The sequence below is a fragment of the Aedes albopictus genome, chromosome 2 (assembly GCF_035046485.1).
Source record: "Aedes albopictus strain Foshan chromosome 2, AalbF5, whole genome shotgun sequence".
Lineage (NCBI taxonomy): Eukaryota > Metazoa > Arthropoda > Insecta > Diptera > Culicidae > Aedes > Aedes albopictus.
Genome location: NC_085137.1, coordinates 497,522,238 through 497,541,675, shown reverse-complemented (window position 1 = coordinate 497,541,675; position 19,438 = coordinate 497,522,238). Strand labels below are relative to the sequence as shown.

General features: G+C 37.3%; 2 protein-coding genes across 7 annotated transcripts in view; both read left to right on the top strand.

The window, feature by feature from the left end:
- Window positions 1-19,438, top strand: part of LOC109408749 (serine/threonine-protein kinase N) — a 371,435-nt gene that overhangs the window by 73,749 nt on the left and 278,248 nt on the right. For 2 of the 6 annotated variants that reach the window (XM_029870468.2, XM_029870464.2), the window contains exon 1: window positions 7,979-8,108. The exons of 3 other annotated variants lie outside the window; for them this stretch is intronic. The gene's annotated coding sequence lies outside the window, so the exon portion shown is untranslated. Of the gene's footprint in view, window positions 1-7,978; window positions 8,109-19,438 lie in introns of those variants that run through there. One more of the 6 variants, XM_029870471.2, reaches the window with a different exon arrangement.
- LOC134288706 (uncharacterized) overlaps window positions 1-19,438 on the top strand; it is a 345,573-nt gene that overhangs the window by 85,042 nt on the left and 241,093 nt on the right. The gene's annotated exons all lie outside the window — the stretch shown is intronic.

Here is a 19,438-nt window from a genome sequence, read left to right as displayed (position 1 = left end):
TTTAATAGTTTAAGGGAATCGATTACACTCTAAAATTATTTTCCTTAAAATTACACGGAAAATAAAATTTTCTGTGAAAAAAAATTAAAATAATATTTCAACAATAATCATAAAATCTCAAAATGTTTTCATCTCAAAAAATCCGTTACCCAAATTGGCTTCCAGGAAAAATATAAAAGTGTGGGGATATTCAAAAATAAAAATTAGAAAAATCAAAAACTGAAATTCACGAAATCGAGAATTAAAAAGAATCATCTTCCAGAACATGTTTACATCGATTTTAGATGACGAAAAATGATATTTAGATCAAAATCAAAAATTTGGGTATTAGAGGGTTAATACGTTCTATGGAAAACCTGGAAAAATCTTCAAAAATATACAGAAATTATTCATGAAGAATTTTATTTGAGAGTTGGTACCTAAATAAATGAATATTTTAACAAGAGCAAAACATATTGCAAATATTATTTTGACGAAACTGATAGGGTGCCTGTACCAATTATGGCACTACCTAAGGAAAACTATTTATACAAAAATAACGAGAAGACCAACGAATGTCATCAATATATAGAAAAAAAATATAGAAACGAAGCCAAAACTACTTTTAGTATTTATTACAGCGTGTGCCCTGTTTAACTTCGGTTCTTTTTCGCACTATTTGCATGCATTGCTTTTGGAATTAGCCATAACTGGTACACTACGACGAAAAAGGGTGCAAGGAATCAGAAATTTGAAGGAAAATTATTTATTTCTACCATAATTTGAGCAAAATATGGAGTTTAAATTAATGCAACCATCTTTTGTGTACGTGATCTGTTGTTCACAATTTTTTTCTTGTTGATTTACATCGTTACAGGGTAAAAATCAACTATGGCGAATACTTGGTACTATAGCCGTAATTGGAACACTTACCCTATACAATATTTCATATTAGATTGTTGCAGTTCCAGGAGAAATTCTAACGGTACTTTAGTCTTAAAGTGCTTTCTGCAGTACATAATTTAGAATGAAGATTCTGAAGCAATGTTTGACATAAAAATAAATAAGCATCGACCAATTTCCTATAGATTTACTAGAAGAGAAGTTTCCCTCGGTGTTTTCATTTGATATCAGCAGAGCAAATTCTCGAATGAATTGCGGGTATAATTTCATGCTTTTGAAGGACTTTGATATTCTGTAGAACATTTCTTATAGTTTTCCTGAGTACACTTTTAAAATAGTTTAAAGAACAATTCTCATCAGTATTCGTTTTTAATCTGACAAATTTGTGTAGGGCCAATAGTAGTAATACTGGGAAGTATTTCTAAGGAACATTTACGATGTTTTTTTAAAAATTTCGATAATGGAAGATAAAATTTAGAACAACTGAGCAGCTGCCTCAAATATATTCTTTAAGAATTTGCTGGATACGTCTCTGTAATTTTGGAATAAACTTTTGGATAAACTATGAACAATGAAAATTGTTAAGGGTGTCTAATACCTGGAAAAACCTTGAAAACCGGGAAGTCTCGGGGACAGGGGGACCCTGGAATACTCAGGGAATATGACACACTGAGTCGTATGAAAAAGTTGCGAATTTTATTACTTGTAGATCTACTCAGAAATAGAGTTCACAGAGTTTACTACATCGTGGATATGAATTAATCCAGGGATGAAATCACTCACTTGTACTCAGATACACTCACTTGCTATTATCTCTGCTCAGAAGCTTGCAAACAAAAAAAATGTGTGGAGGACTTTTACCTTGTAGTTTTATCTAAAAGTTCGCCGAATAGTTTAAGGGTCGCAAACGCATATTGAAGCCGTAAGAGAGCAATGAAGGCGACTTTCCACACGTTGAATGCAAATTATGCTCACTCCGTGGAAAGATGCATTCATAGCTCTGCCACGATTTTGGTATACGTGTGCGAACCTTACTTTGTGCGACAAGCTTATAGATAAAACTACAACATAAAACTCCTCCATACACTGTTTTTTGATTGCAGGCTTCTGAGCTGGGAGAATAGCAAATGAGTATATCTGAGTACAAGTGAGTGTTTCCATCCCTGAATTAAACATTTCCGGTTATGTAGTGTTAGTGTATATTGCTAGAAAATCGGCTACAACGATTTTTCCAGAAATTCCGTCAGGATTTTGCTCTGCAATTTCTTTGGAAATACTTCTTGGAATTCCTCCCAGGATTTTTAACAAGATTTCTTCCGTATTTTCCACGCCATTTGTCATGGTATTCTTTTTTCAATTCCTTCGGGAGATTCTTCCCAGCATTTTTTTTTTTTCCAAAATTCGTACCTTTCCTTCCAGGATTCTTCCTTGAGAATCTTACAAGATTCCGGAATTCCGATCGATTTATTCTGGAATTTTCACGGGGATCATACAGAAATTCTCTAAAAGTTTTCCCAGTAATGCTCACAGAGTTCCTGTGGGTTTCTACCAGGATTTATCACGAAATTCCACAAGAGTTTCTCTCAGCATATACCGGAGACGTTGTCGCGTCTGTTAGGGTTTCTCGCTGGGTTCCTCTCGAAGGAGTTATTCCTGGGATTTCTACTGAAGCTCCTCCAAGAGTTTTAAGAAATTTTCTGCAGGGATACCTTCCGGGCTTTCTTCCAAAGTTTCTCCTGTGATTTCTTCAAGAAATTTACGATAGCTTTCTTCTAGAGTTCCTCCTTGATTTTCTACTCTGTAGTTTCAGCTGGTATAGGGGAAATTACCTATTCTTGGCCGTTTTGTTCTCTTCGTCTTCGGGGATTTTTTGAAACCTTTTGAAACTCAGAGTTGGTCTCAAATCCTTCCCAACTAAGCTGAATTATATGGCCAAGTTTCAGGCAATTTGGCTGACAAAAACCCCCCATGACGAAGAGAACAAACCTGCCGATAATACCCATTGTCACCCTATTTCCCAAAGGTTCTCGCGGAATTTCTTTTGAGATTTCTCTCGAAGCTACTGGGACTTCTCTCAAAAGATTCCTTCCGTTGTTGATCCTGGGATGTCCCTCAAAGTTTTTCTGATTTTATCCTGGTCTTTATCTTTAAGATTTTAAGAAGAGTCCACTGAGATTTCTGTAAGAGTTACTGCTAGTATTTCTCATGGATTTCTCCCCGTGATTTTTTTTCGGTTATTTTTCAAGACTTTTCCTTGTAGTTGATTGTCTTATTTCTTCCAGAGCTCTTCTCGGAATCTCTACCAGAAATCTTCCCAAGGTTCTGGATGCTCCTTTTAGGGATTTCTTCAAAAATTGCTCCCGGAGTTCTTTTTCAAAGAGTTTTCCTCGCAATGTCTCCTGTGATAACTTGCTAGATTTCTTTTAGGAAATTCCAGGAGAAATGTCTGAAAGATTCCCGGTCAAATTTCACAAAAATCTCCGCAAAGACTTATTGAAGAAATTCCAAGAGGAATTTCGAATGAAATCCTGAGTGAAACTGGGAAATCTAGAAAATCTAGGAAAGTTCTGGGCCTAATCCCAGGAGGAAATACTAAGAAAATTTGAGGAGGAACTCTGAAAATCTCTAAAAGGAATCCCGGGAGAAACTACGTGCGAAATTTCACAAGGAAATCCACGAGAAACTTCTGCAAAAATCCACAAAATTTCTGCAAAAATCCCGAGAGAAACTGTTGGAAATCTATCCCGAAACCACTACGAGAAATTCTTGAAAGAACTTTGGAAAATTTTTGAAAATATCTCCGGGAGGGATCCAGGGAAAAACTCCAAAAGAAAGTTTAGGAGGGGGGTGATATTGGTGTGTTACATACAGCTACGGGGCCTCGAAACCTCGAAAAACCTAAAATCGTGAAAAATCTCGGAAGGAGCTATTTATGGAAGTAAATACAGGGGATTGACAAAATGATCGGGACAGGTAAAATGTTTACTTAAAAAAAAATGTTCAACTAGCTCAAACTTTTCGAAACGTGCATCAAATATTCGCAAGTTTTCACTGTAAGTTGATCAACTCGTTGTGTATCACATTTGGAAAAAAAATCAGGCTGCACGAAAAAGATATAATTATCCGATAGCCAACTTTGAGCTGTTATATCTACGGATTCAATAAACCCAATGCACAATGGGTCCATAGCCGTATTTACGAAGACAAAAATGTTTGTGTCTAAACTTTAAGTTTTAGATACATGATGTCTTTGGGAAAGTTTCTTCATATTTTTCGACCTTTTTTCATCATTATGAAATTAGGGTGGTCCCTCTAGTTTTGCTGATCCAAACATCCGCTTTTTAATAGTTTTATGTACGCTTACAAAATGTTCTACAAACTTGTAAAAGAACTTATTTGAAGCAAGTTTGCCGAAGAAAACATTATTCTATCTCTTATGATTCCTAACTTATATTTTTTTTAATAATCGTGTTAGGGGGATCCATGAAATTCAGTTTTCTTGCAATAACTTTTAATCCATTCGTAAAACTTTGTTACGAGCACTTTTATAACTATCAATGACGAATATTTTTTCAAAGAGCTCAATGTTCTATCTCTCATAGTTTAAAAGATATTGGCTTTTTTCTTCAAAAAATCCCTTTTTTTTTAAGTCATATCTCAAAAAGGAGCAAATGAATTTTGAATCGCCGAATTGCATTGAAAAGATCGTACTCTGTTCTATTGATAGTGAAAAAATTGTGAGTACCTTTTTTGTTTGAAGCTTTTTATTGAATTTTAAAAATACGGTTTTTCACATAGTAAATCAGTTGTAACTCTTAAAATCGATGAGATACAAACTTGATGTCTTCGATGATATTGTGAATTTTTGGATGCTCTGAAAGTGCTCAAAACAAAGCATAGCGAAAAAATCAACGCATACAATTATATTGAATAAAAACGGATTTTCATATGGAATACGAAACAATTCAAGCAAATTTAACTCGTCTTTGCTAGATAGATCAAAGTAGCTTGATGAACAGTCATCAATTTCATTTTAGAACCAATGTTTTTTTACTGTCATCACCATTAAAGCACAATTTTGGTAAGATATTGTAAATTATGTAAGTTGATTAAATCACTGTGAAAGTTTGAGAATATTTGATGCACTTTTCGAAAAGTTACAGCTAGTTGAACATTTTTTGAAAAGTGAAAATTTGGCCTGTCCCGGTCATTTCGCCTATCCCCTGTACGTAAAAACCTCTGGATATTCTTGGGAAAACTGGAGAAAGCCACAAATGAAAAACTTTGATAAAATCAAGGAACAACTCTTCGAGAAGGATTTGAATGAAGAATCATGGGTAGAATTTCAAAATCTCATCCAAGTTCAAAACTATGTATGGAATTTAACGGTAACATAGTCTATTGAACTTGTTTTGTTTGAATGTTTTTCCTGATTTTTTGGATTATTTGGTTGTCATTGTTAGTGGAAATGTAAAAGCAATATCTTGAAATTAACCCGAAAGAACTCCTGGAAAAGTTTAGAAATAATTCTCAATCAATGTTTGTATTATGGGGAACGAGCACAGGTTTTGGCCAGTCTAAGGGAAATTATTTAAAAAAAAGATAACCAATAAACCTATGAAAACTACCAGCATGAAGGATTTCAATATATATTTTGTAGGAAAAATGCAGAAATCAAGCTAATACTTGATTTTTTGTTTTAAATGTGGCACTGAACAAAATAAAAACACAGCGTTAATTTTGGCCATATTCTCAACCTTAGTTTCTATTTTGGCCAATCACGTGTACTTCGCCAAAATAGATATCTTCTTCTTCTTCTTCTTCTTCTTCTATATGGCTCTACGTCCCCACTAGGACTTGGCCTGCCTCACTTCAACTTAGTGTTCTTTGAGTACTTCCACAGTTATTAATTGAGGGGCTGTCTTTGCCTGCCATTGCATGAATTTGTATATTGTGAGGCAAGTACCGTAAACCGGAGTCAAATTGATCAGCGGGGTGAAATTGATCACTCGGGTACTACAGTGTAATTCCCTACTAGGAACTTTAATGCTGAAATCATTGCTACTAAACAATCAATTGCTAATGGGACTTCCCGTCAATTCTCCGTTTTAACATTTTCGTGGAGCCTTGGTAGGGATGTGATGCAGCTAATCAGAAAATGAAACAGATATAAAAGTTCATTTTATGAAGAAATGGTCATTTTTTGTGATGGAAATCACTTATTTTAAATATAATTGCCTACCTTTAGGCGTTTAAGGGGAAATTTCAGAATTTAATTATGCATTTAAAGTCTTAAATTCACTAGTTGTAAGATTTTAGACCCGTTATTCGGTTTAATAAGAGCAAAATTAAGCGGTTAAGGAAATTTTCCTATCCAACCGATGCTTAATTGTATACTGATCAATTTCGCCCCAAAGTGGCATTTCCAATATTTTGATATTTGAAGTTATTTAACTGAAAGATTAAATTTGTTGAACAAAATTCTGTCACATGGTTCCGAGGAGATCCACTGGGTACTGGTTTTACAGAAATTAATTTGCCAATATTTGAACAGGCACTGATGTTATCCGCAAAAGTTGTTTTAAAGTGAGCAATTTTTTAATCAGAGTGTATGTTTTTCGCAGCTGTAATCATCATATTATATTAGGACTATGGCCAAAAATGAAGCTTCTACCCTATTCGAAAAAGTTTTGTTAAACAGTTCTTGAAAGATTTCAGCGATTTGGTGGAATCTTCTGGATAATAAATCTTACTCATCTTCCCATCATTTTTTATCTTTTTCATACAGGTACTTCACAATTCTCTCGATAATCACAATAACAAATACATTTCTCATCTAGTATAAGTTTCTTGCTCGGGTAACCGTTAGAGATTACAAGCGCCATCAAAATAGACTCTATCAGATTTAACCTGCCCCAACCTCAGTTGATTCATACGGGTACGGGAGAAGTTTCTAAACAAGCATCTTATCAGCATTCGAACAGTCATTGACAGCAATTAATTTGAATGACTGTACTCAACAAGCTAATAATTATGAGCAGTCTGAGGCAAATCCTGACCTTTGAAATAACAAAACAAATTAGATGAAGTGTGTTTTGCAAATAATTTCTTCCATTCAATACTTTCTACAAATTACTGCTACTACAGTGCTGGACAGAATAACTTTCCTATACAATGCTCAAGTTTCTAAGTATGAATTTCATTTTGTAGTGTTATCTGATTGATTTCAAAATTTTACTAGATAATTAAATTCACTTGAATCTAATCGGTGCCTTACAGAGTAACTGCAGGGCTTTAAAACTTGCGGATTTAGTACTAAAATTGGATAATCCGTTCTTTATTCTATCCGATACTAAATCCTTCAGTGTTAGTATATGTTTCACGTCACACGCCTCAGAAAATACAGCAACAGAGATCATGAACTCCATATTTAACTATTCATTGCACAGTACTGCCCAAAAGTATGTCGTCGTCGATCACTCCCCAATCAACACCGTCAACAATCGCTAAACGATGCAAGAGAATCAAAAATGTCCCATTCATAATGATCCAGAGTAAAGTCATCGGTCGGGTTGCGCTGATAACAAGCGATCGCCAAAGCGCGATCACGGCAAATCTCTTCGTCATCGCCGTCACGTTCTCTTTCTCTTGGATTCGATCGCCCACCAAACCCAAATCGCGCACGATGATCCATCGCGATCTTTCAGCTTCCTGCAGCCGTGGCTCTCTCCCTCTCTCGTGAAAAACGCGATCAACCGAACCAGCGTCAGCGAATGGATTGTCTGCTTAGCTCGAGGAGGAAACCTGCCACCTCCTCAAGTCCTCAACAATCAACCACGAACAACAAAGCACATCTCTTGCGCGGCACGTTGTCTCACACGTTCCCCGCTCGCGGCACTTCGCGCCGATGATGGGAGGAATTCGGAACCAGCTGGAACTGGAGGCTTCCAGTCGTCGTCCGTCGTCGTCGTCGTCTTTTGCGTGGTTGTTGGGGTCGGGCTCTCTTCGGTTCGTTGTTGTTGGGGCTGAGACTGGCTGGATGGGAGATGCCGGAGCACTGGAGCAACAATAACAGAGCAGCAAATGCGGTGTTAGTAGCAAATTGACTTTTGCGGTGAGTGGTGGCTTCGCGTGCCCCATTGTGTTCGTCGTCGGTCGGAGTGCGCTGTTTTGCGTGGACGGAATTTTTGGGCTGTTTGCTGAAGAGCGAAAGAGATTGTGTAAAGGTGGTGACCTCTCTGCCCATTAGTGTGATATGGGTGTTTTGGGTTGAGGTGGTTATTTTGGGAAAGTTGTTCCAGCGAGCGTGGGGAACTTATGGATCCGGAAGTGGAGATGAGCGATCGTAAAGCGGAGTGTTGATAGTGGAACACGTAGTGTAGGGCCCATAGGGTCGAAGCAACAATAAGGGTTCGATTTCCGGTCGGTCTAGGAACTTTTCGTAATGAAAATTTCCTTGATTTCCTTGGGCATAGGTTTAACAGAGAAAACTCTCAGTTAATAACTGTGAAAGTGCTCATAGAACACTAAGCTGAGAAGAAGGCTTTGTCCCAGTTGGAATGTAACACCAAGAAGAAGAAGAAGAAGAAACAATGTAAGAAAACTAACGGTGAACCGTTTATTATAAATTCTGAAGATTGGTACACCTGAAGATTTTACGGACATTTCAAAATGTTATCAAAGTTATTTCAAAATAAGAAAACGGTATTTCAGTTCAACCCGTGGAACTTCTATTTCTGAAACAGGACTGATACCCATTGGTCTACAAACCCCAATTGAAGTGTTTGACCGATGTGCAGTGAGTGAGAAGAAGAACCCCCCGAGCTCATTTGGTTATTCACCAAGAGTGCCCATGTAATGCACCCTACATTTTACATAAGTGCCGTTCCAGTAATTTTTCCATCAAACATTACCTCATTTCTCCACACGAGTGGATGATAGATGCATGTGCGCGCATGGTGTGGTACCGTTCTTTTTTTTTTCGCCAATCGGTCAATCGATCGATCGCGAAAGCCCGTAACTTCGCGAGCTTTTTCGCGGAGAGTGGTTAGTAACACGTAATTATACCGCGTGAGTGGGCCACGCTGAGTGATCAATCGATCGATCGATCGGTAGATCGATCAAAGTTTGGGCTTTGGTCACCTCCGACCACAATGCGAAAAAAAAAATGGCAAAACGTGAGCCAAAGTGTGTTATGTCAGTTCAACCAGTCAGTCAGGGAGTCAGTCGGGCCACACGGAATAAACAGAAGGAAAATGCCGCCACCGCCTGCTGACACGAAAGCCAAAAGTTTGCGCGCGCTCGAAACGTCGTAATACCAAAACGCATTCATTCAACCTTCACTTTCGGTCGATTATCATCATCGAGCAAGGCACCTGAATAATGAACCTGATCGTCGTCGTCACAGCCAGCCGCGTGCAGAAATATAAGGTGGCACCATCGAGTGGTGGTGAGAAGAGGAAGAAGAATTAAACCAATCGAAATGAAGATCAAGACCTGTTCGCGAATGTAGCCCGATCAGGAGGAAATATGCTGGTCGTACTAAATTTTGTTTTTGATGTCTGAAGCTGATATGGACTTGGTGCAAATTAAAAATTTCAAGGTATGAAACTGGGGTCTCCAGTTAGCCTTGTGGATGAGGCTTTGGATCGCCAATCCGAACACGATGGCTTCGAGTCCCGTTCTGGTCGGAAACTTTTCTCAACTTCCCTGGGCATAGTGTATCATTGTCCTTGCCTCACAATGTACAAATTCATGCAATGGCAGCTGAGATAAGGCAGGCCAAGTTCCAGTTGGAACGTAGATACACAAAAAAGAGGAATAAGAATATATGAAACGTGAATGTCTAGTTCTTACTATTGACTGCAGATCGCTCAGTGTCCTTTGAACACATCGGGAGACTGTTCTATCTGTTCAGAAGGGTGTTCCCAATTTTGTTCTACTCAAAACGAAGGGTTGAAGTGCATGTAACAATCAGTGCTGTCATCGCTCTAAAATAGAATAACTTCGGAACCGTAGAATTACTAACGGCACCGTGACCCTATAGACGTTTTTTACAACAAAGTTATAAGGAATTTCACCAGTTATTCTGTAAAGTGTAGAGTAGAATACTATTTAAATACTTTAAAAGGACTCCTCAGAAATTGCTAGAAAATTTCCTCAAGAAATCTCCCAAACGAATTTGAAGCGAGAGCTCATCCATTCATTGAGCTATTTCGTTGAAAAACACCTTGAATTCCACTAAAAATACATCCTATGAAATCAACGAGGCTCTCTTGGGTAAGATTGCTTGTTCTGAACTATACATTCTTCAATTTATTAGGGGTTTCCTTAAAAAAAAAAAACATTGAAACTTTCCATTATTTTCTTCAGAAAAACTTTCACTAACTAAAAACTTCACTAACAATTAACGTAAAATTCGTCAAAAGTCTATCCTTGACCTATTTTAAAAATTTCGCCAAAAACTTCCTAAGCTACATACTATCATAATTTTGCTGAAAACCAGCGAGGTTTTGCTAGTTTTTTGCTCTGCTGTAGTATAAGTAATCTATCCAGCAAAACATTTCAAACTAAATTCTCAGCAGTGTGATTTGACCACATATTTTGCTGGTCGTTCAGCAATGTTGCCTATTTCTTTTCGATCATAACTAAACCTGATAAAAAATAATTGTTTTAACGGTTTAGCTTAGTTTTTGATAGCCATTGGTAATTGAATGCAATTAAAGCCTATTACACTAGTTCACAAAATAAAACGAAAATCGCAAACTTCCATCAACGACTAAAATTGTTGAAATTACGTGCTGAATTTGAAAACGTGCTTCATTTTTTTTTTTAAATAGAACAGTTTTTTGATTTTATCTCAGAACCGATCTCTACAGTTTTTAAAAACATGGAATTTGCTAAAATTCAAATATCTAGCGTTGCAATCAACCAACTTTCAATCATTTAGCAATAAACAGAATGTCCACCCAGTTGAGAATTTCGGGAATTCCGGGAAAAGCTCGGGAATTTGAAACCACCGAGAAAAAGTCGGGAAAAGCTCGGGAAGTCTTGTTTCCAACAGACTCCAGACGTCTTCTAAAATTTATACAACTTTAGAAATCGTTCGAGTCAAAACTATGAAAACTTTCTATTAGTTTCATTTGAAAGTGCAGTCTCCGGAAGATAAGTACGAGGATCTGTGTGAATGCTGTCAGAGCTGTAAAAAAACTGGGTATATTGATGTAATGTCCGTTTTTGGAAATTTATATTTTGTCATCGAGTAATGACAATTAAAGTTAATCATAGTGATGCTACCTAACTTGAACAATCTGAAAGATATTTTAGAGAACATTCTGGTGGAAAACTGGTTGAGTCAAATAAAAATATATGTATATTCATATGACACTTTTCTGCATTTTAAGGCGTATACTGCCATAAATCGCATATCTGTCCACTGTCCTATATGCATAGGAAATTCAGCAAACATGGGATTGATATGCGATTCACGGCAGTACATGTTCCAGAAAACATCAAGCATCTGTAATTTTAAGCGACATTTTAGGAGATATTGATTGATTTCCGACCGTCTTGATAATTTATGGGACTTTTTGGCGCTGTATCGGTCTTCGGGTTTCTTTAAAAACAACTGGTTAGGTTGAAAGCCGACGATTCGAATGTTTATTCATTCATCCTCAGGGCAAAACCAAACAGTTATTTCTATATCAAGTGGTTTTAAAACATGGATTTTAGAACGGCTGACAAAATTACAACAGCTTTCACCCGCGCACATCCAAACGGTTATCCAACCGTTTGGATGTGCGCGGGTGAAAGCTGCTGTAATTTTGTCAACCGTTCTAAAATCCATGTTCCAAAACCACTTTAGAAACCACATAGAAATAACTGTTTGGTTTTGCCCTGAGGATGAATGAGTAAACATTCGAATCGTCGGCTTTTAACCTAACCAGTTGTTTTTAAAGAAACCCGAAGACCGATACAGCGCCAAAAAGTCCCATAAATTTTAGGAGATGTTCTTCAGAGAGCTGTGTTGAATTCTGAGCGATGATAATACTATAAAACTAAAAACGATAACTTCTTTCTAGAAAAAAAAAATGCTTGATGAATTTCAGGATGAAGTCCTAGTACAATCCGTAAGAGAAACCCTGATCAAGGGGAAAACAGCAACATAAGCAGCTGGTATCTGAGAACAATGCGAAAAAAGATAAACATTGAAGCGGCTGGCAACATCTGTCATAATATCGGGCGAATTGTTAAAGAGCAGCAACCGAGAGTGCCAGCGAAATTTGAGAAGGACGAAATTTATTGCACTGAAGTCTATTTAAGTAGTCCAAAAATTGCAATATAGCCTTTGGACGAGTTTTTGCTAAAGTCCCTGAGAAAGTCGGATCAGATTTTGATAGAATTTCTAATTGATTTCTAGAATTAATTGTTCAAGAAATTCTTGATATAATGGCAGAAGAAATTCAAATTTAAAACTTTGCAAATCTGGGTGAGTCGTTCTAGTAAACTGCCTAAAATAGTCCGTGAACAATTTGCAAGAATATATAATGAAATTCCTTGAGTAATAGCTGCAGAAACACTTTATTAGTTTCCTATGAAATTTCTCAAATAATTTCCAATATTTTTTGATGAATTTCTGCCATTTGCGACAGAAACTCTCATTTTTGGTGAAGCCTACACAAAATATCCTGGTGAAACTCCTGGTTAAACTCATTCAGAAATTCTGGAGAATTTAGAGGATCTAGTTAAACTATCGCTAGTAGTGAACGTATTTTGGCCCGGGCATGTATTTTGGCCCACCTTGGGAATTTTATTACATTCATCATATAATCTCTACAAAATGGGACTTAATTTGTCATTAACTTTGAGATCATATGATAAATATAATAAAATTCCCAAGGTGGGCCAAAATACCTGCCCCGGGCCAAAATACGTCCACTACCCTAGTTTATGGAAGCATTTCCAAATAAATGATCTGCTCCTACTGAAATGTCAATCTCAAAAACAACTACAAAGGAGTTGCTGAACAAAATCAAACAAAGGAATTCCTGTAGACTTTATTGACATAGCTGCCAATGTCATGAGATAAGAAATCTCTGATAGTTTCATATTGCAATTGCTAATGAAATAACCGAATGCTATACGAACACCAGATAGAATCTAGGATTTCTTTGGTCTCATAAATTTCTCATAGGATTTACGATTACATCCAAAGAAACCTACCTGACCCCTTCCCGAGTAGGAGAAAATAGCTGAAGAATAACTAACTCAGTTATGGAAAATCGAATACCTACAACCTGAATGAGGTATTAAGTAGCCCTGCATAAGAGGTAAAATACCTTAAATAATAACTGATGTGTATTATGTGCATAACGCGTGAATAATGACATCAGTTATGGTAATACCAAAATAATAATCGGTAATTTTTCCATACAAATATCGACTTTTCCATAATTGAATAATAACTCAAGCAGTCCTCAACACCAAACCAATAACTCGTTGAGGTATTGTGTCAATATCTACAAAATACCAAAATGAGTTCTTTTCAATACCTGGACAACCGACCAATACCTTGTCTTGGTATGATATCTGACTTCGGTATGCTCCAGTTATGTGTCAGTTATTCATTCCTGCTCGGGTTGCAGTAACCATTTACTGTACCATAAAGTTCACCACTGGTTTGTCAAACATTTCTATTGAAATAACTTAAGAACGACCATAAACAATTTTACTCGGATATAAAGACAATTACACCGTCTTCGACCTTGCGGGCCTCTACAGACTGAACATTACAATCATTCGACAACGGACAACACATATTACACCCAGTGGCCCAGTGGAGAATTTTCCGTTTGACGAAAAGTTTTCCCCGACTGGAGCGGGAGTCAAACCCACACTCCGAGGCTTACGAGACACCTAAACGACTGACGCCGCTAACCGCTCGGCCACGAAGCCCACGTTTGTGGAGCGGTCCTGGTGTGAACTCACATAATATGGGTTCTTTCTTCGGAAGGCAAGTAAAGCGTGAGCCCCGAGATGATCTATAGACCCTGGGTTAAAAATCTCGTTATTAGAGACAAAAAAAACCATAGAAATTGTGTCAAAAGTTGATTTACGAGTAATATTAACAGATATTTCATTAGAAGGCAATCAAGAACTTTTTTTCTGGAAATTCTGTTATTGCCTATAAGTTTCACAAACGAAACATCTCTTGGAAGAAACTGTTGGAATATTACTAAGAATATTCGTACAACAAATCCTATAGGTGAATTTGACGGAAGCTAACGATCCCTCCCCATCTGGTGGCAGGAATGAGAACCCTATGAAAAGAGTGACTCCGCAAAAAAGTGTCATGGCGCAGCATAAGCAAAGTGCACTTTTTTCACTTTTTCATATCGAATTCCGCATCGTAGAGAAACAAATGAGCCATTTATGGAAAGATAATTAACCCTTCAGCGCGCGCGCCGTTGTAAAAAGTACAACACTATCAAAAAACCTCGCTCGTCGTATGCAGCGCGAGCGCGGTGCAGTTTCAGCTGCTTGATGGCGCGCGCCCTGGAAGGTTAAAATCTCTTTCAGATGCTCTTAGTTCCGGTAGGTACTTCATATTATTAACAAATTATACGATAAATTTGAGGAGCTTTTGCTATGCCTCCGGCGGGCAATCTTCCGATTTTTTTGTTAAGTAGCTGGCCAATCCGGTGTCTGTCGGCGTGGGCATCAATAATGATGATAGTGGTAGCCATTACCAATGGAAAATACCATTTAGCAAGGCAGAATATGAGTTAATTTAGAAGACAAATAATTGAACTTTTGCTGTAACCAAACGATTTTCACCTTATCTCACCTCTACAATGGGGGAGCTTCCAAATTCACCTATAATCATAGTGTTTTCTCTAGCAATTCCGACCCTCTACGATTATACTCTTTATTTTCGTTGCCACAAATAGCTGCATAAGTTGTACTAGTTGGTCATTGATGAATTTAACGAAACTTTTCTAAAGATATCGTAACTTCAATGTTGAAAGTCGTCATTTTTTTTCATCATATCATACGAGACAAACAGATCAAACAACATCACGCGCAAAAATGGGTAAATACAAACAAATTTCAGTTTAATTCAACCGGCTTTTTAGGTTGAATTTTTAATTTGGCACAAACAAAAGATTTGTTTTATTTTGCTGATTGGGAAAGTTGTTTGAAAATAACCATCGGTCGGCTGCTTCGTTTTGACAATCAGAGAATAAACATGTTGTTTGTTGATTTCAACTGCGGTTACAGTTTTTTTTTAAACAAATTATAGTATGATTCTAATCATAATACCCGTTGTATGATTAACCAAAAAACTGGTTGAAATAACTAACCCGTTCATCCCATCCACTGTTGTGTTAGTTAGAAACAACTAATTATTGGTTCAGAACAATCGATGAAGTTTGCTGTTTTGTGGTAATGTATAAAGGTAGAAGCAATTAATCTGCCTGTCTGTTTCAAACGACAATTTCTGGTTTAATGCAACAAAATCTCATTTGAAAATGACTAATTATTTGATTTGAAATTCAAATAACTTGTTAGTTGTTTCAAACTACACCGATTCTTCTCCGTGATATGACTTAGCGAAATATTTAGTTAATTAATTCTAAATATGTTCTGGTTCGTCTTAGTACTATGTCAAATCTAGGGATTTGAAAATATTCATTCTCTATACTTTTTTCTGAGAAGGTTTCCTATAATTTCCACTGTAAACAGTAACATTTTTGAATCGGGAAAATTTCCTTAAAGCTACCGGAAAAACCGACTTAAACTTGAAAATTGTATGTGCCGTTCTGAGAGCCCACCCTGCTCTAGAGTTAAAGTAGTAGTAAAAGAGTGATATTTTTTTTAATTTTTGTTCATCCAAAGTTCTCAAAGTTTCTTGTTTCAACGATATCTCCGCCAATACTCAACCATTTTTGAAGAAGTTTATATGATACTAGCTACACATAATATTCTATTCCTGGTTAAAAAATCATTCCTTGTGTCCAAATTTAATCGAGAACAGTTTCAAGAGTAAATTCTTCTGGAATCTCCGGGAAGTTTCATAGAAAAAAACCAAATTAGGGCCCATATAGCCGAGGCGGTAAGCGCACGGGTATTCAGCATGACCATGCTGAGGGTGACGGGTTCGATTCCCGGTCGGTCCAGGATCTTTTCGTAAAGGAAATTTCCTTGACTTCCTTGGGCATAGAGTATCTTCGTGCCTGCCACACAATATACACATGCAAAAATGGTCATTGGCAGAGGAAGCTCTCAGTTAATAACTGTGGAAGTGCTCATAGAACACTAAGCTGAGAAGCAGCCCAAGCAACACACATGTTATAATAAAGTTACGACAGCGCAAGTTTTGGTTATATAGAAGTTTATTTTACGTAATTCTAACATTCTGTTGAAATAACGTAAAATAAACTTCTATACAACCAAAACTTGCGCTGTCGTAACTTTAGTATAACATGTGTGTTGCTTGGGAGGCTTTGTCCCAGTGAGGACGTTACGCCAAGAAGAAGAAGAAGAAGAAGAAGAAGAAGAAAAAGAAGAAGAAGACCCCAAATTTGAATTATATTAAAGTTCACTAAAAGAAATTCTGTCGATCTGTTTAGCGCAAAGCATAGCAAAATTTGTAGAGCACATCTTGGAAGTGTTCATGGTAGACCTCATGGATAAGTTTCTAATGAAATTCCTTACGTGATATAAACATTTTAACTCGGATTTCTTGCCGGACATGCGAAAAAGAGATAAAATTTCGAAAAAAAAAACACTCGCGTCGGGATTGCATTCAGTTCGACTTTATAGTCCGCATAATCATACGAGGTTCTGTGGCTTAGTTGATTAAAGCGCGGGGCTCTCGATACGGCGTCATTGGGTTTGAATCCCAATCCGAACCAAACTTTTTTTCACAAGGTTATCTTTCAATTTGTGCCTTTCCAAACAACAAGTTTTTTTACAATATAATATAATTTACAAATTTTGGTTACTGCAAAAACATTATTATAAGCTTAACCCGTAAAGGACCAGGACGAACCAAAAATTTTGAAACTGCTCGTTCTCAGCAGTGCATTGACCGATTCTCAAAAACTTGGACTTTTATTCAAGGGGAATAGTTGTACTAACTTTTACTTTTGGTGCCGCCCCGCGGAACCCCTCCCCCCTTTCGGGGGAGGCAAATATGTCTGTGTTTTTTTCCTATTTTTCTGCTAGTTTGAGCAAATGATTCAGGTTTTTCAGTAATTTCGATAACCAGCATCCAAAATCCCACCGGAGAAGTATAATTTAGTTGCATGACAGTGTCCAACATTGTTGGGGACCATTTGGTTTCGATGTAAGAGTACCAGGCCCACCAGAAGATCCGGAACATCCGTAAAAATGGCCATTTGATGAAAATTCCTCTAGAGCTATGCGATTTTTTCCAATACAATCAAAATTCTTGGTCTAAGACCATAGTTGATGATTCGGTCCTCTTATGGATCACAGTGGCCACTTATGGGCTAGGAAGATCCGGAACATCCGTAAAAATGGCCATCTGATGAAAATTCCTCTAGAGCTATGCGGTTTTTCCAATACAATCAAAATTCTTGGTCTAAGACCATAGTCACTGATTTGATCCTCTTATGGACCACAGTGGCCACTTATTGGCCCACCGGAAGATCCGGAACATCCGTAAAAATGGCCATTTGATGAAACTTCCGCTAGAGCTATGCGATTTTTTCCAATACAATCAAAATTCTTGGTCTAAGACCATAGTCGATGATTCGGTCCTCTTATGGATCACAGTGGCCACTTATTGGCCCACCGGAAAATCCGGAACATCCGTAAAAATGGCTATCTGATGAAAATTCCTCTAGCGCTATGCGATTTTTTCCAAATCAAATTTCGTGGTCTAAAACCATAGTCAATGATTCGGTCCTCTTATGGATCCCAGTGACCACTTATTGGCCCACCGGAAGATCCGGAACATCCGTAAAAATGGCCATTTGATGAAACTTCCTCTAGAGCTATGCGATTTTTTCCAATACAATCAAAATTCTTGGTCTAAGACCATAGTCACTGATTTGATCCTCTTATGGACCACAGTGGCCACTTATTGGCCCACCGGAAGATCCGGAACATCCGTAAAAATGGCCATTTGATGAAACTTCCGCTAGAGCTATGCGATTTTTTCCAACACAATCAAAATTCTTGGTCTAAGACCATAGTCGATAATTCGGTCCTCTTATGGATCACAGTGGCCACTTATTGGCCCATCGGAAGATCCGGCACATCCGTAAAAATGGCCATTTGACGAACTTTCCTCTAGAGCTATGCGTTTTTTCCAATACAATCAAAATTCTTGCTCTAAAACCGTAGTCAATGATTGGATATTCTTATGGACCAAAGTGGCCACTTATTGACCCACCGGAAAATCCGGAATATCCATAAAAATGGTCATTTGACGAAACTTCCTCTAGAGCTATGCGATTTTTTCCTATACAATTATAATTCTTATTCAGTGGCTCCTTATTGGTCCACTGGAAGATCCGGAACATCCGTAAAAAATGGTCATTTCATAAAAAAAATAATCTAGAACTATTCGATTTTTCCAATACAACAAAAAATCTTGGTCTAAAGCCGTAGTCGTAATTGGATACTATTATGGACCAAAATGGCCACTTATTTACCCACAAAAAGATCCGAAACATGCGTAAAAATGGTTATATCATGAAAATTTCTCTAGAGCTATGCGATTTTTTTTTTAATACAATCAAAATTCTTGGTCTAAGACCGTAGTCAATGATTGAATACTCTTATGGATCAAAGTGGCCACTTATTAGCCCGCTGGAAGATCCAGAACATCCGTAAAAAAGGTCATTTGATGAAAATTCCTTTAGAACTTTGCGATTTTTTTTTATCTAAGACCGTAGTCAATAATTTGATTCTCTTATGGACCAAAGTGGTCACTTATTGGCCTACCAGAAAATCTGCAACATACGTAAAATGGTCATTTGATGAAAATTTCTCTGCAACGGTGCGATTTTTTCCAATACTATCAAAATTATTGATCTAAGACCGCAGTCAATGGCTGGACCAAAGCAGCTGCATAATGCCCCACCGGAAGATCCGGAACATCCGTAAAACTGATCATTAGATGAAAATTCGCCTAGAAAGTTGTTATTTTTTCCAATAACATCAAATTTCATGATCTAAAATCTTAGTCAATGGTTCAATCCTGTTATGAACCAAAATTGCTATTTTTTGGCTCACCGAAAATCTAAAATATGTATCCGTAAAAACGGTCATTTCATGAAAATTCCTAATTTCCTAATTCCATCTAAAACGCTGCGATTTTTTCCAAAATCATCAAAATTCTTGTACTTAATTCGTACTCAATGGTTTGATCGTGTTATGGACCAAAGTGGCCACATATTGGTTCTCGGGAATATCCGATCTATTCTCCTCTGTACCAATGTGGACACATATAGGCCTATCTGAAGACCTGGACATCCGTGGAAATAGTCATCTAACGAAAACTGCATCAAACCGGTTTTAC